Source organism: Heterodontus francisci, chromosome 41 (genome assembly GCF_036365525.1).
Source record: "Heterodontus francisci isolate sHetFra1 chromosome 41, sHetFra1.hap1, whole genome shotgun sequence".
NCBI lineage: Eukaryota > Metazoa > Chordata > Chondrichthyes > Heterodontiformes > Heterodontidae > Heterodontus > Heterodontus francisci.
Window position 1 is genome coordinate 18,928,447 of NC_090411.1, and position 12,355 is coordinate 18,940,801.

The 12,355-nt window shown below is 60.8% G+C and overlaps 1 protein-coding gene across 1 annotated transcript in view; it reads left to right on the forward strand.

The window, feature by feature from the left end:
• The first annotated feature begins 455 nt into the window (after positions 1 to 455).
• LOC137353290 (ankyrin repeat and fibronectin type-III domain-containing protein 1-like) overlaps positions 456 to 12,355 on the forward strand; it is a 125,268-nt gene continuing 113,368 nt past the window's right edge. The window contains exon 1 of the mRNA XM_068019402.1: positions 456 to 567. The gene's annotated coding sequence lies outside the window, so the exon portion shown is untranslated. The remainder of the gene's footprint in view (positions 568 to 12,355) is intronic.

Genomic DNA, 12,355 nt, shown 5'->3' on the forward strand with positions numbered 1-12,355 from the left:
GAATGGCTTCCTTGGCAAACTGGCAGAGCATAACTGTGTCCATGGGACCATATCCTAGCATGAGTGACTGACACCAAGAGACGACAATAAAGCACATGCAAGCTCAACGCTGATATCACGTTCAACATGATAACCACTTTACCAAAAATAAACATGATTTCACATTGACAGTAAACTGGAAAATTTTGCTTCATATTTCCACCAGATTTATCACTGCAGGTTGCCAAAAGAAAAATCTAGTTTAATACATTACCAGATGGGTTACAGATAGGATAATCCATATGGTTCCTAGCCTTGTGGAGACAATGGTAATTGCTTATTAGAAACTCAACTTTCTCTCAAACACAACATGCCAGTTCACTGATTTAGTCAGTGTTTAGTGTGTGGCCTCCCACGTAATTCTACACTTTTTGCGATAAGCTTGCAGGCTTCCTGCCTCAACCTCCTCTGCTTCACTAAAAGCAGGAAACTGTACTATGATGCTGCTGCCTCTACTCAGAGCTGTGCTGCTCACCTGTCAGGATCCACATTTCAAACTGGTCTGCTGGAAGTAACTGGCAGAATTCGGTAGGTCCTCGGTTCTTTGGATGGAGTCTTTCCTGTTTTTGCCTTTTAAAGTTAATATTTGCTTTAGTATCGTGGCACGATAGCTGTTTAAGCACAATAACAAACATCCAATACTAAATTCAAAATGTGAAGTATCATAACAATTCAGAGGCTCTCAGTTCTGTTGACTCAATAAGCAGAGTGAATGTGTTGGATGCTAACAAGAGAGTGGTTTATATGTTTTTTGTATTTGAAACGCAGAATATACTGAGTGTTGTACTGCTGTTAGTGCATAGTCCATAGTGTGTATTATGGTCAGAGGCACGTTTGTACATTTCCTATATATGCACCTATCTGATAGACCATGATTATATAAATGTACATGTAATAATTTGTACAGTCTGTTAAACAAATATAACTAATTACATGTCACTGTGATATAGATACTGACTTCTCAGGGTAAGGGGCTAATGTCAAACAATGACATTTCGGAAAGCTGCAGAAGTCAGTGTGTTGTTGTAATAGAAGTAACTGGTGGAAAATGCTGAGGGAGGGTGACTTTTATTCTTTTATTAGTGAAATGGTAATGAGGGAGAGAAAGTTTTCTTATTAAAATAATTCCATGAGGGACTCAGTTCATAATCACTGTACTTTATGAATTATACAATCACAGCACAAAAGGAGGTTATTCAGCCGTCATATCTGTGCCAGCTCGTTAAAAGAGCTATCCAATTAATCCCATCCCCTGGTCTTTTCCAATAGAAATTTCCTTTTCAAGTATTTATCCAATTCCCTTTTGAAAGTTACTTTTGAATCTGCTTCCACTACCCACTCAGGCAGTGCATTTTCAGATCATAATAACTCGCTGTGTAAAAAAAATTCCATTCATCTCCCACCTGTTTTTTTTCTAATTATCTTAAATCTCTGACCTCTTGTTACTGACAGTGGAAACAGTTTCTCCTTATTTACTCTATCAAATCCCCTCATACTTTTGAGCACATTTATTAAATTGCTCCTTAACCTTCTCTGCTGTAAGGAGGACAATCCCAGTTCAGTCTTGAATCCAAGGTGAAATATATGGAGGAAAATCGAGCACCAAAATTGCATGAGCATAGTGGAGTCTGTCTGACTATCCACCCATTCTGTTGAATGGATGTAAAATCAGACTGACGCTGTTACAGGTCCTCTCCCACCCAATTTTCTTCAATGCACACTGCCCAAGGAATGTTTAATACCCAAGCTGTAAAAAGCAAAGTCAACTCCAAAAGCCATCTATCTGGAGGTGCTTTCACATTGCAGTATGGTTCTGGGGAGTGCTCCGATACAGCATACATGGCTTTCCCCTGTTTGCACTTACACCCAGTTCTAATCAGGCGCTGGACACAAGGGGAACTAACAAATCTGAAAGCCCGCACAATGTGTCATAGAGTCATTTATGACATAGAAGGAGGCCATTTGGCCCATCAAGTCTATGCTAGCTCTCTGCAGAGCAATCCAGTCAGTTCCACACCCCTTTCGATCCCTGTAGCCCTGCACATTTATTTCCTTCAAGTGCTCCTTTTGCAATCATTGATTCTCTCCACTTCCACCACCCTCATGGGCAGCGAGTTCCAGACTAGAGCAAGGTCAATTATATAATTTATGAGCAGGATTTTCTTATTGTGTACCGCAATCTTTCTGATGTTAGTAGGGCAGGTAAGGGAGGAAAATTGGGCTGGGAGTTGTGTTCCCATATCCCTACATGTTTCTGTGACAGTAGCAATCTTTCGTGTCACTTTTAATCATTACATTATGGTTAGTTTCTCCAAGGCAGCAACATGTTTTACACTATCCAAGCTGCTTGCCTCTTTAAGTTGCTGCAGAGGTTTGACGCCTCAAGCAGCCACTTCCTTTACCCCACAACCATGAACAGCAAACTCCCAGCTAAGGCAGGAATCCTGCCAAATAAATTAAACAAGGCTGAGCCCAGGATCTTCACTGGCATCACAGGAGGAAGTCCAGTCTTCCCACCAGAAAGAAAAATTCCAGCCTATTTTGCATCCATCAGTGGGGAGCCTGGGCTACAACTCTATCACTTTTACATTTTTTCTGTCTGCCTCTCTCTCTCAGCCTGTAAGGATAAGAATTCACCCATGTATTAGGATATTCAATGCTTTCCTAGGTGGAGATGAATCCACAGAATAGCCTGAATGATATAAGGCTAAAAGGGTTAAATTATGAGAACAGGTTGCATAGACTCGGCTTGTATTGTGTTGTATATAGAGGATTAAGGGGTGATCTAATCGAGGTGTTTAAGACATTAAAGGAGTTGATCGGATAGATAGAAATTATTTCCTTTGGTGGGAAAGTTCAGAACAAGAGAACATAGCCATAAAATTAAAGTAGGTCATTCAGGAACAATGTCAAGAAGCAGTTCTTCAACAAAGAGCAGTGGAAATCTGGAATCCTGTCCCCGAAAAAAGCTGTTGAGATTGGGAACTTGATTTTCAAATTGGGTTTGGGAACCTGACGTCTGGATAATTTCCAGGTCCCAAACCCGCAGTAGGTCTGCATCACTCATACGATGCCCTAACTGGGCCGGAGGCAAGCTTAGCACCCAATTATTGGTGCCAAGCTCTGCAAGGAGGCGGAAGATGCATGTTGGAGCAGGAGCCTCAAAGGCAGGCAGCAGCCAGGATGGGGCCTGTCACCTGCCTTGTGCAAGCGAGGAGACAGAAACTCAGAGGCCCAGAAGTCTCAGCACTCAAAGAATCAGCCATACGGCCAGGCAAAATGATATTGCACCCGATCTCACAGTGAAACCCCTTGTAGAAAAAAAATATCCGTTTTAAAAAAAAATTTGCAGCTTCCCAAATTGAACCTGACAATTGTGCACTAATGTGCACCAGACTGTTCAGGTTTGTCAATTTCCGATTTGACAATTACCTCCTGGCCCGAAAGGAGCTTAATGAGCCATTAATTGGAGGCGAAGATGTTCCTGGTCCCCCACCTTCCCCGTCCACCCCATCCTCCTCCTCCCCCCATTCCCCCCCCCAATCCCCATCCCCCGTCCCCTTCCAATTTCCTGCCTCCCATCCCCCCATCCTTGCCCCCTCCCCCTGCCTCACCCCCTCCCCCTCTCTCTCCCTCCCCTCCCCCTCTCTCTCCCTCCCTCCCTCTCTCGCCCCTCCCCCATCCACCTTCTCTCTCCCCTCCTTTCTCCCCATCTCTCTCCCTCCCCTGCCACCTCCCCCTTCTCTCTCCCTCCTCTCCCCCTCCCCCATCTCTCTCCCTCCCCTATCTCTCTCCCTCCCCTTCACCTCTCCCTCCCTCCCTCCCTCTACTTCGCTCCCCTCCCCCCTCTCTCTCCTTCCCCTCCTCTCCCCCCTCTCTCTCCTTCCCCTCCCCTCCCCTCTCTCTCTCCCTCTCACCCCTCCTCCCCCTCTCTCTCTCCCTCCTCCCCCTCTCTCGCCCCTCCCCCTCTCTTCCCCTCCCACTCCCCCATCCCTCTCTCTCTCTCTCTCTCTCCCCCTCCCCTCCTCCTCTCTCTCCCCCTCCTCCTCCTCCTCTCTCTCCTCCTCCTCCTCTCTCTCTACACCCCCTTCCCCACTCTCTCCCCCCTCCCCCACTCTCTCCCCCTCTGCTCTCCCCCTCTCCCTCCCTCTTCCCCTCTCCCTCTCTCTTCCCCGCTCCCTCCTCCTCCCACTCGCCCTACCCCTGCTCCTCCTCCCCCTCTCTCTCCCCGTCCACCTCCCCATCTCTCTCTCCCACTCCCCCTACTCCTCTGTCTCCCCTTCCTCCCCAACCACTCTCCCTCGCCTCCCCCTCTCTCTCCCCCCTTCTCCTCCTCCCCCTACTCTCCTTCCTTGCCCTTCTCCCCCTCCCCCCTCACTTCCCCCCCTCTCGCTCCCCTCCTCCCCCTCTCTCTCCCCACCTCCTCCCCCATCTCCCCCTCCTCTTCCCCTATCCCCTCTCCTCTCCCCCCTCCCCTCTCTCCGCTCCCCCCCTTTCCCCTCTCCCCTCCCCTCTCCCAGCCCCTCTCCTCCCTCCCCCCCCTCTCCCATCCCCTCTCCGCTCCCATCTCCCCTTCCCCTCCCCCTTTCCCCTCTCCCTTTCCCCTCCCCCCTTTCCCCTTCCCTCCTCCTCTCCCTCCCCTCCCCCTCTCCCTTCCCTCCACTCTCCCCTCCCCTTTCCCCCTCCCCTCTCCCCCTCTCCCCTCCACCAAACCCCACTCCCCCATCCCTCCCTTCCCCCCTCCCCCTCTCCCCTCCACCTAACCCCCATACACCCCCATCCCTTCCCCTCCCCTCCCCCTCTCTCTCTCTCCCTCTCCCCTCCCCTTCCCCCCCCCCCACATCTCCCCTCCCCCATCTCCCTCCACCCCCCCCACCATCTCCGCTCCCCCCCACCATCTCCCCCTCCCCCACATCTCCCCTCACCCCCCCCACCATCTCCCCTCCCCACCCCAACAATATCCCCTCCCCCCCACCATCTCCCCTCCCCACCCCAACCATCTCCCCTCCCCCCCACCATCTCCCCTCCCCCCACCCCCGACCATCTCCCCTCCACCCCCCCACCATCTCCCCTCCCCCCCCCCCATCTCCCTTCCCCCCCCCCCATCTCCCTTCCCCCCCCCACCATCTCCCTTCCCCCCCCACCATCTCCCTTCCCCCCCCCACCATCTCCTTCCCCCCCCCACCATCTCCCTTCCCCCTCCACCATCTCCCTTCTCCCCGCCCCTGTCCCTCCCCCCCATCTCCTTTCCCCCCCATCTCCCTTCTCCCCCACCATCTCCCTTCTACCCCCCACCATCTCCCTTCTACCCCCCACCAATCTCCCTTCTCCCCCCCCATGTCCCTTCTCCCCCCATCTCCCTTCTCCCCCCCCATCTCCCTTCTCCCTCCCCCATCTCCTTCTCCCCCATCTCCCTTCTCCCCCATCTCCCTTCTCCCCCCCATCTCCCTTATCCCCCCCCCATCTCCCTTCTCCCCCCCCAACTCCCTTCTCCCCCACCCCATCTCCCTTCTCCCCCCCCATCTCCCTTCTCCCCCCCATCACCCTCTCCCCCACCCATCTCCCTTCTCGCCCCCCCTCCACCATCTCCCTTCTCCCACCCCCATCTCCTTCTCCACCCCCCCATCTCCCCTTTTCCCCCCCACTCTCCCCATCCTTCTCCCCCCCGCTCTCCCATCTCCCTTCTCCCCCCCCCATCTCCCTTCTCCCCCCCCATCTCCCTTCTCCCCCCATCTCCCTTCTCCCCCCCCCCATCTCCCTTCTCCCCCCCCCCATCTCCCCTTCTCCCCCCCCCATCTCCCTTCTCCCCCCCCATCTCCCTTCCCCCCCCATCTCCCTTCTCCCCCCATCTCCCTTCTCCCCCCCATCTCCCTTCTCCCCCCCCATCTCCCTTCGCCCCCCCCCATCTCCCTTCACCCCCCCCCCCATCTCCCTTCTCCCACCCCCCCCATCTCCCTTCTCTCCCCCCCCCCCCCCATCTCCCTTCTCCCCCCCCCATCTCCCTTCTCCCACCCCCCATCTCCCTTCTCCCACCCCCCATCTCCCTTCTCCCACCCCCCATCTCCCTTCTCCTCCCCCCATCTCCCTTCTCCCCCCCATTTCCCTTCTCCCCCCCCATCTCCCTTCTCCCCCCCTTCTCTCCCTTCTACCCCCTCCCCCTCTCTCTTCTCCCCACCTCCTCCCCCCTCTAACCCTCCTCCTCCCCCTACCCCCCTCTCCTCTCCCCCTCCCTCCGCTCCCCCTCTCTCCGCCTCCCCCTCTCTCCGCTCCCCCCTTTCCCCTCTCCCCTCCCCTCTCCTCTCCCTCCCCCCCTCTCCCATCCCCTCTCCTCTCCCTCCCCCCTCCCCTCCCCTCTCCATCCCCTCTCCCATCCCTCTCCTCTCCCTTCCCCCCTCTCCCCCTCCCCTCCCCCCTCTCCCCTTCCCCTCCCCCTTCCCATTTTCTCCCCCTTCCCTCCTCCTCTCACTCCCCCTCCCCTCCCCCTGTCCCCTCCCTTTCCCCCACTCTCCCCTCCCCTTTCCCCTCCCCCCACTCCCCTCTCCCTCTCCCCCTCTCACCTCCACCTAACCCCACTCCCCATCCCTCTCCTCCCCCCTTCCCCCCTCCCCTCTCCCCTCCACCTCTCCCCTCCACCTAACCCCCACACCCCCATCCCTTCCCCTCCCTCCCCTCTCTCTCTCTCCCTCTCCCCTCCCCCCTCTGCCCCCCACCATCTCCCCTCCCCGCCCCAACCATCTCCGCTCCCCCCCACCATCTCCCCCACCACCACCATCTCCCCCCCCTCCCCATCTCCCCTCCCCCACCCCAACCATATCCCCTCCCCTCCCCCCCCCAACCATATCCCCTCCCCCCCACCCCAACCATCTTCCCCCACCCCGACCATCTCCCCTCCCCCCTCCCACCATTCTCCCCTCCACCCCCCCACATCTCCCCTCCCCCCCCCCACCATCTCCCCTCCCCCCTCCACCATCTCCCCTCCCCCCCTCCACCATCTCCCCTCCCCCCCCCACATCTCCCCTCCCCCCCCACCACCTCCCCTCCCCCCCACCATCTCCCCTCCCACCATCTCCCCTCCCCCCTCCCACCATCTCCCCTCCCCCCCCCACAACCATCTCCCCTCACCCCCACCCACCATCTCCCCTCACCCCCCCCCACCATCTCCCCTCACCCCCCCCATCTCCCTTCTCCCCCCCCATCTCCCTTCTCCAACTCCCTTCTCCCACCCCCCATCTCCCTTCTCCCACCCCCATCCCTTCTCCCCCCAACTCCCTTCTCCACCCCCCCATCTCCTTCTCCACCCCCCCATCTCCTTTCCCCCCCCCCCGATCTCCCTTTCCCCCCTTCTCCCCCCCCATCTCCCTTCTCCCCCCCCATCTCCCTTCTCCCGCCCCCATCTCCCTTCTCCCCCCCATCTCCCTTCTCCCCCCCCATCTCCCTGCTCCCCCCCTATCTCTCTGCTCCCCCCCCCCACTCTCTGCTCCCCCCCCCATCTCTCTGCTCCCCCCCCCCATCTCTCTTCTCCCCCCCCATCTCTCTTCTCCCCCCCCCATCTCTCTTCTCCCCCCCATCTCTCTTCTCCCCCCCCCATCTCTCTTCTCTCCCCCCATCTCCCTTCTCCCCCCCCCCATCTCCCTTCTCCCCCCATCTCCCTCTCCCCCCCCCCATCTCCCTTCTCCACCCCCATCTCCCTTCTCCCCCCCATCTCCCTTATCCACCCCCATCTCCCTTCTCCCCCCCCATCTCCATCTCCCTTCTCCCCCCCCATGGCCCCTTCTCCCCCCATCTCCCTTCTCCCCCCCCATCTCCCTTCCCCCCCCATCTCCCCTTTCCCCCCTCCCCATCTCCCTTTCCCCCCCATCTCCCTTTCCCCCCCCCCCATCTCCCTTCCCCCCCCCATCTCCCTTTCCCCCCCCCATCTCCCTTTCCCCCCCATCTCCCTTTCCCCCCCATCTCCTTCTCCCCCCCCCCATCTCCCTTCTCCCCCCCATCTCCCTATCTCCCCCCCCTATCTCCCTTCCCCCCATCTGCCTTCCCCCCCCCTTGCGGCCTTCCCCCGCCCTAGCTGCCTCCGCCCCCCCTTGCTGCCTTCCCCCCCCCTTCTGCCTTCTTCCCCCCCCCTTTCTGGCTTCTTCCCCCCCCATCTCCTTCTCCCCCCCCCCCCATCTCCCTTCTCCCCCCCCCATCTCCTTCTCCCACCCCCCATCTCCCTTCTCCCACCCCCCATCTCCCACCCCATCTCCCTTCTCCCCCCCCATCTCCCTTCTCCCCCCCATCTCCCTCTCCCCCCCCATCTCCCTTCTCCCCCCACCCATCTCCTTCTCCCCCCCCATCTCCCTTCTCCCCCCCCATCTCCTTCTCCCCCCCCTTCTCTCCCTTCCCCCCTTCCCCTCCCCTCCCCTCCCCCCTTCTCTCCCTTCCCCCTTCCCCTCCCCTCCCCTCCCCCCTCTCCCCTTCCCCTCTCCCTTCCCCTCCCCCTTTCCCCTCCCCCTCTCCCCCCCTCCGCCTTCCCTCCCCTCCCCTCCCCCTTCCTCTCCCCTCCCCCTTCCCCTCCCCTCCCCCTTCCTCTCCCCTCCCCCTTCCCATTCTCTCCCCCTTCCCTCCTCCTCTCACTCCCCCTCCCCTCCCCTGTCCCCTCCCCTTTCCCCCTCCCCTTCCTCTCCCCTCCCCTCCCCCTCTCCCCACCTAACCCCACTCCCCCATCCCTCTCCTCCCCTTCCCCCCTCCCCCTCTCCCTCTCCCCTCCACCTAACCCCCACACCCCATCCCTTCCTCTCCCCTCCCCCCTCTGCCCCCACCATCTCCCCACCCCGCCCCACCATCTCCGCTCCCCCCCCACCATCTCCCCCACCCCACATCTCCCCCCCTCCCATCTCCCCTCCCCCCCACCCCAACCATCTTCCCCCCCACCCCAACCATCTTCCCCCCACCCCAACCATCTCCCCTCCCCCCCCCCACCATCTCCCCTCCCCCCCCACCATCTCCCCTCCCCCCCCCACCATCTCCCTCACCCCCCCCCACCATCTCCCCTCACCCCCCCCCACCATCTCCCCTCACCCCCCCCACCATCTCCCCTCACCCCCCCCAGCATCTCCCTTCTCCCCCCATCTTCCCCCCATCTCCCTTCTCCCCCCGCCATCTCCCTTCTCCCCCCACCATCTCCCCTTCTCCCCCCCCCACCATCTGCCCTTCTCCCCCCCCCACATCTCCCTTCTCCCCCCCCACCATCTCCCTTCTCCCCCCCACCATCTCCCTTCACCCCCCCCCACCATCTCCCTTCACCCCCCCCACCATCTCCCTTCACCCCCCCCACCATCTCCCTTCACCCCCCCCCATCTCCCTTCACCCCCCCCCATCTCCCTTCTCCCCCCCATCTCCCTTCTCCCCCCCCATCTCCCTTCTCCCCCCCCATCTCCCTTCTCCCCCCCCATCTCCCACCCCCCCATCTCCCTTCTCCACCCCCCATCTCCCTTCTCCCACCCCCCATCTCCCTTCTCCCACCCCCCAACTCCCTTCTCCCACCCCCCTTCTCCCACCCCCCATCTCCTTCTCCCGCCCCCATCTCCCTTCTCCCCAAACACATCTCCCTTCTCCCCCCCCAACTCCCTTCTCCACCCCCCCATCTCCCTTCTCCGCCCCCCCCATCTCCCTTCTCCACCCCCCATCTCCTTTCCCACCCCCCCGATCTCCCTTTCCCCCCCCTTCTCCCCCCCCATCTCCCTTCTCCCCCCCATCTCCCTTCTCCCCCCCCCCCATCTCCCTTCTCCCCCCCCATCTCCCTTCTCCCCCCCCATCTCCCTTCTCCCCCCCCATCTCCCTTCTCCCCCCCCATCTCCCTGCTCCCCCCCCCATCTCCTGCTCCCCCCCCCACTCTCTTCTCCCCCCCATCTCTCTTCTCCCCCCATCTCTCTTCTCTCCCCCCATCTCCCTTCTCCCCCCCCATCTCCCTTCTCCCCCCATCTCCCTTCTCCCCCCCATCTCCCTTCTCCCCCCCCCATCTCCCTTCTCCACCCCCATCTCCTTCTCCCCCCCCCCATCTCCATCTCCTTCTCCCCCCCCCCCATCTCCATCTCCCTTCTCCCCCATCTCCATCTCCCTTCTCCCCCCCCATCTCCCTTCTCCCCCCCCTTCTCCTTTCCCCCCCATCTCCCTTTCCCCCCCATCTCCCTTCTCCCCCCCCCATCTCCCTTCTCCCCCCCCATCTCCCTTTCCCCCCCATCTCCCTATCCCCCCCCCATCTCCCTATCCCCCCCCCATCTCCCTATCCCCCCCAGCTCCCTTTCCCCCCCCATCTCCCTATCCCCCCCCATCTCCCTTTCCCCCCCCATCTCCCTTCCCCCCCCATCTGCCTTCCCCCCCCTTGCTGCCTCCCCCCCCTTTCTGCCTTCCCCCCCATCTGCCTTCTTCCCCCCCATCTGCCTTCTCCCCCCCCCCATCTGCCTTCTCCCCCCCATCTGCCTTCTCCCCCCATCTGCCTTCTCCCCCCCATCTGCCTTCTCCCCCCCCATCTGCCTTCTCCCCCCCCCCCATCTGCCTTCTCCCCCCCCCCATCTGCCATCTCCCCCCCCCCATCTGCCTTCTCCCCCCCCATCTGCCTTCTCCCCCCCCATCTGCCTTCTCCCCCCCCCATCTGCCTTCTCCCCCCCCATCTGCCTTCTCCCTCCCCCATCTCACTTTCCCCCCCCCCATCTCCCTTTCCCCCCCCATCTCCCTTTCCCCCCCCCATCTCCCTTTCCCCCCCCCCCATCTCCCTTTCCCCCCCATCTCCCTTCCCTCCCCCATCTGCCTTCCCCCCCCATCTGCCTTCCCCCCCATCTGCCTTCTCCCCCCCCCCCATCTGCCTTCTCCCCCCCCCATCTGCCTTCTCCCCCCCCCCATCTGCCTTCTCCCACCCCCATCTCCCTTCTCCCCCCCGTCTCCCTTCTCCCCCCCCCATCTCCCTTCTCCCCCCCATCCCCTTCTCCCCCCACAGTCTCCCCCCTTCCTCTCCCATCTCCCCCATCCCCCTTCTCCCCTTCCCCCTTCTCCCCATCCCCCTTCTCCCCCTCTCCCTTCTCCCCCCTCCCCCCATCTCCCTTCTCTCCCCTCCCCCATCTCCCTTCTCTCCCCTCCCCCATCTCCCTTCTCTCCCCTCCCCCCATCTCCCTTCTCCCCCCTCCCAATCTCCCTTCTCCCCCCCCCCCAATCTCCCTTCTCCCCCCCCAATCTCCCTTCTCCTCCCCCCCCCCAATCTCCCTTCTCCCCCCCCCAATCTCCCTTCTCCCCCCCCCAATCTCCCTTCTCCCCCCCAATCTCCCTTCTCCCCCCCCAATCTCCCTTCTCCCCCCCCAACCTCCCTTCTCCCCCCCCCAACCTCCCTTCTCCCCCCCCCAATCTCCCTTCTCCCCCCCCCCAATCTCCCTTCTCCCCCCCCCAATCTCCCTTCTCCCCCCCCATCTCCCCTCTCCCCCCCCCATCTCCCTTCTCCCCCCCCCCATTCTCCCTTCTCCCCCCCCCAATCTCCCTTCTCCCCCTCCCTTCTTCCCCCCCCATCTCCCTTCTTCCCCCCCCATCTCCCTTCTTCCCCCCCCCATCTCCCTTCTTCCCCCCCCCATCTCCCTTCTTCCCCCCCATCTCCTTCTTCCCCCCCATCTCCCTTCTTCCCCCCCCATCTCCCTTCTTCCTCCCCCCATCTCCCTTCTTCCCCCCCATCTCCCTTCTTCCCCCCCCATCTCCCTTCTCCCCCCCCATCTCCCTTCTCCCCCCCATATCTCCCTTCTTCCCCCCCCCATATCTCCCTTCTTCCCCCCCCTATCTCCCTTCTTCCCCCCCATCTCCCTTCTTCCCCCCCCCATCTCCCTTCTCCCCCCCCCATATCTCCCTTCTTCCCCCTTCATCTCCCTTCTCCCCCATCTCCCTTCTCCCCCCCATCTCCTTCTCCCCCCCATCTCCTTCTCCCCCCATCTCCCTTCTCCCCCCCCCCATCTCCCTTCCCCCCCATCTCCTTCTCCCCCCCCCCATCTCCCTTCTCCCCCCCCCATCTCCCTTCTCTCCCCCCCCATCTGCCTTCTCCCCCCCCCATCTCCCTTCTCCCCCCCCCCCATCTCCCTTCTCCCCCCCCCCATCTCCCTTCTCCCCCCCCCCATCTCCTTCTCCCCCCCATCTGCCTTCTCCCCCCATCTTCCTTCTCCCCCCCCCCATCTCCCTTCCCCCCCCCATCTCCCTTCTCCCCCCCCCATCTCCCTTCTCCCCCCCCCCCATCTCCCTTCCCCCCCATCTCCCTTCTCCCCCCCCATCTCCCTTCTCCCCCCCCCCATCTGCCTTCTCCCCCCCCATCTCA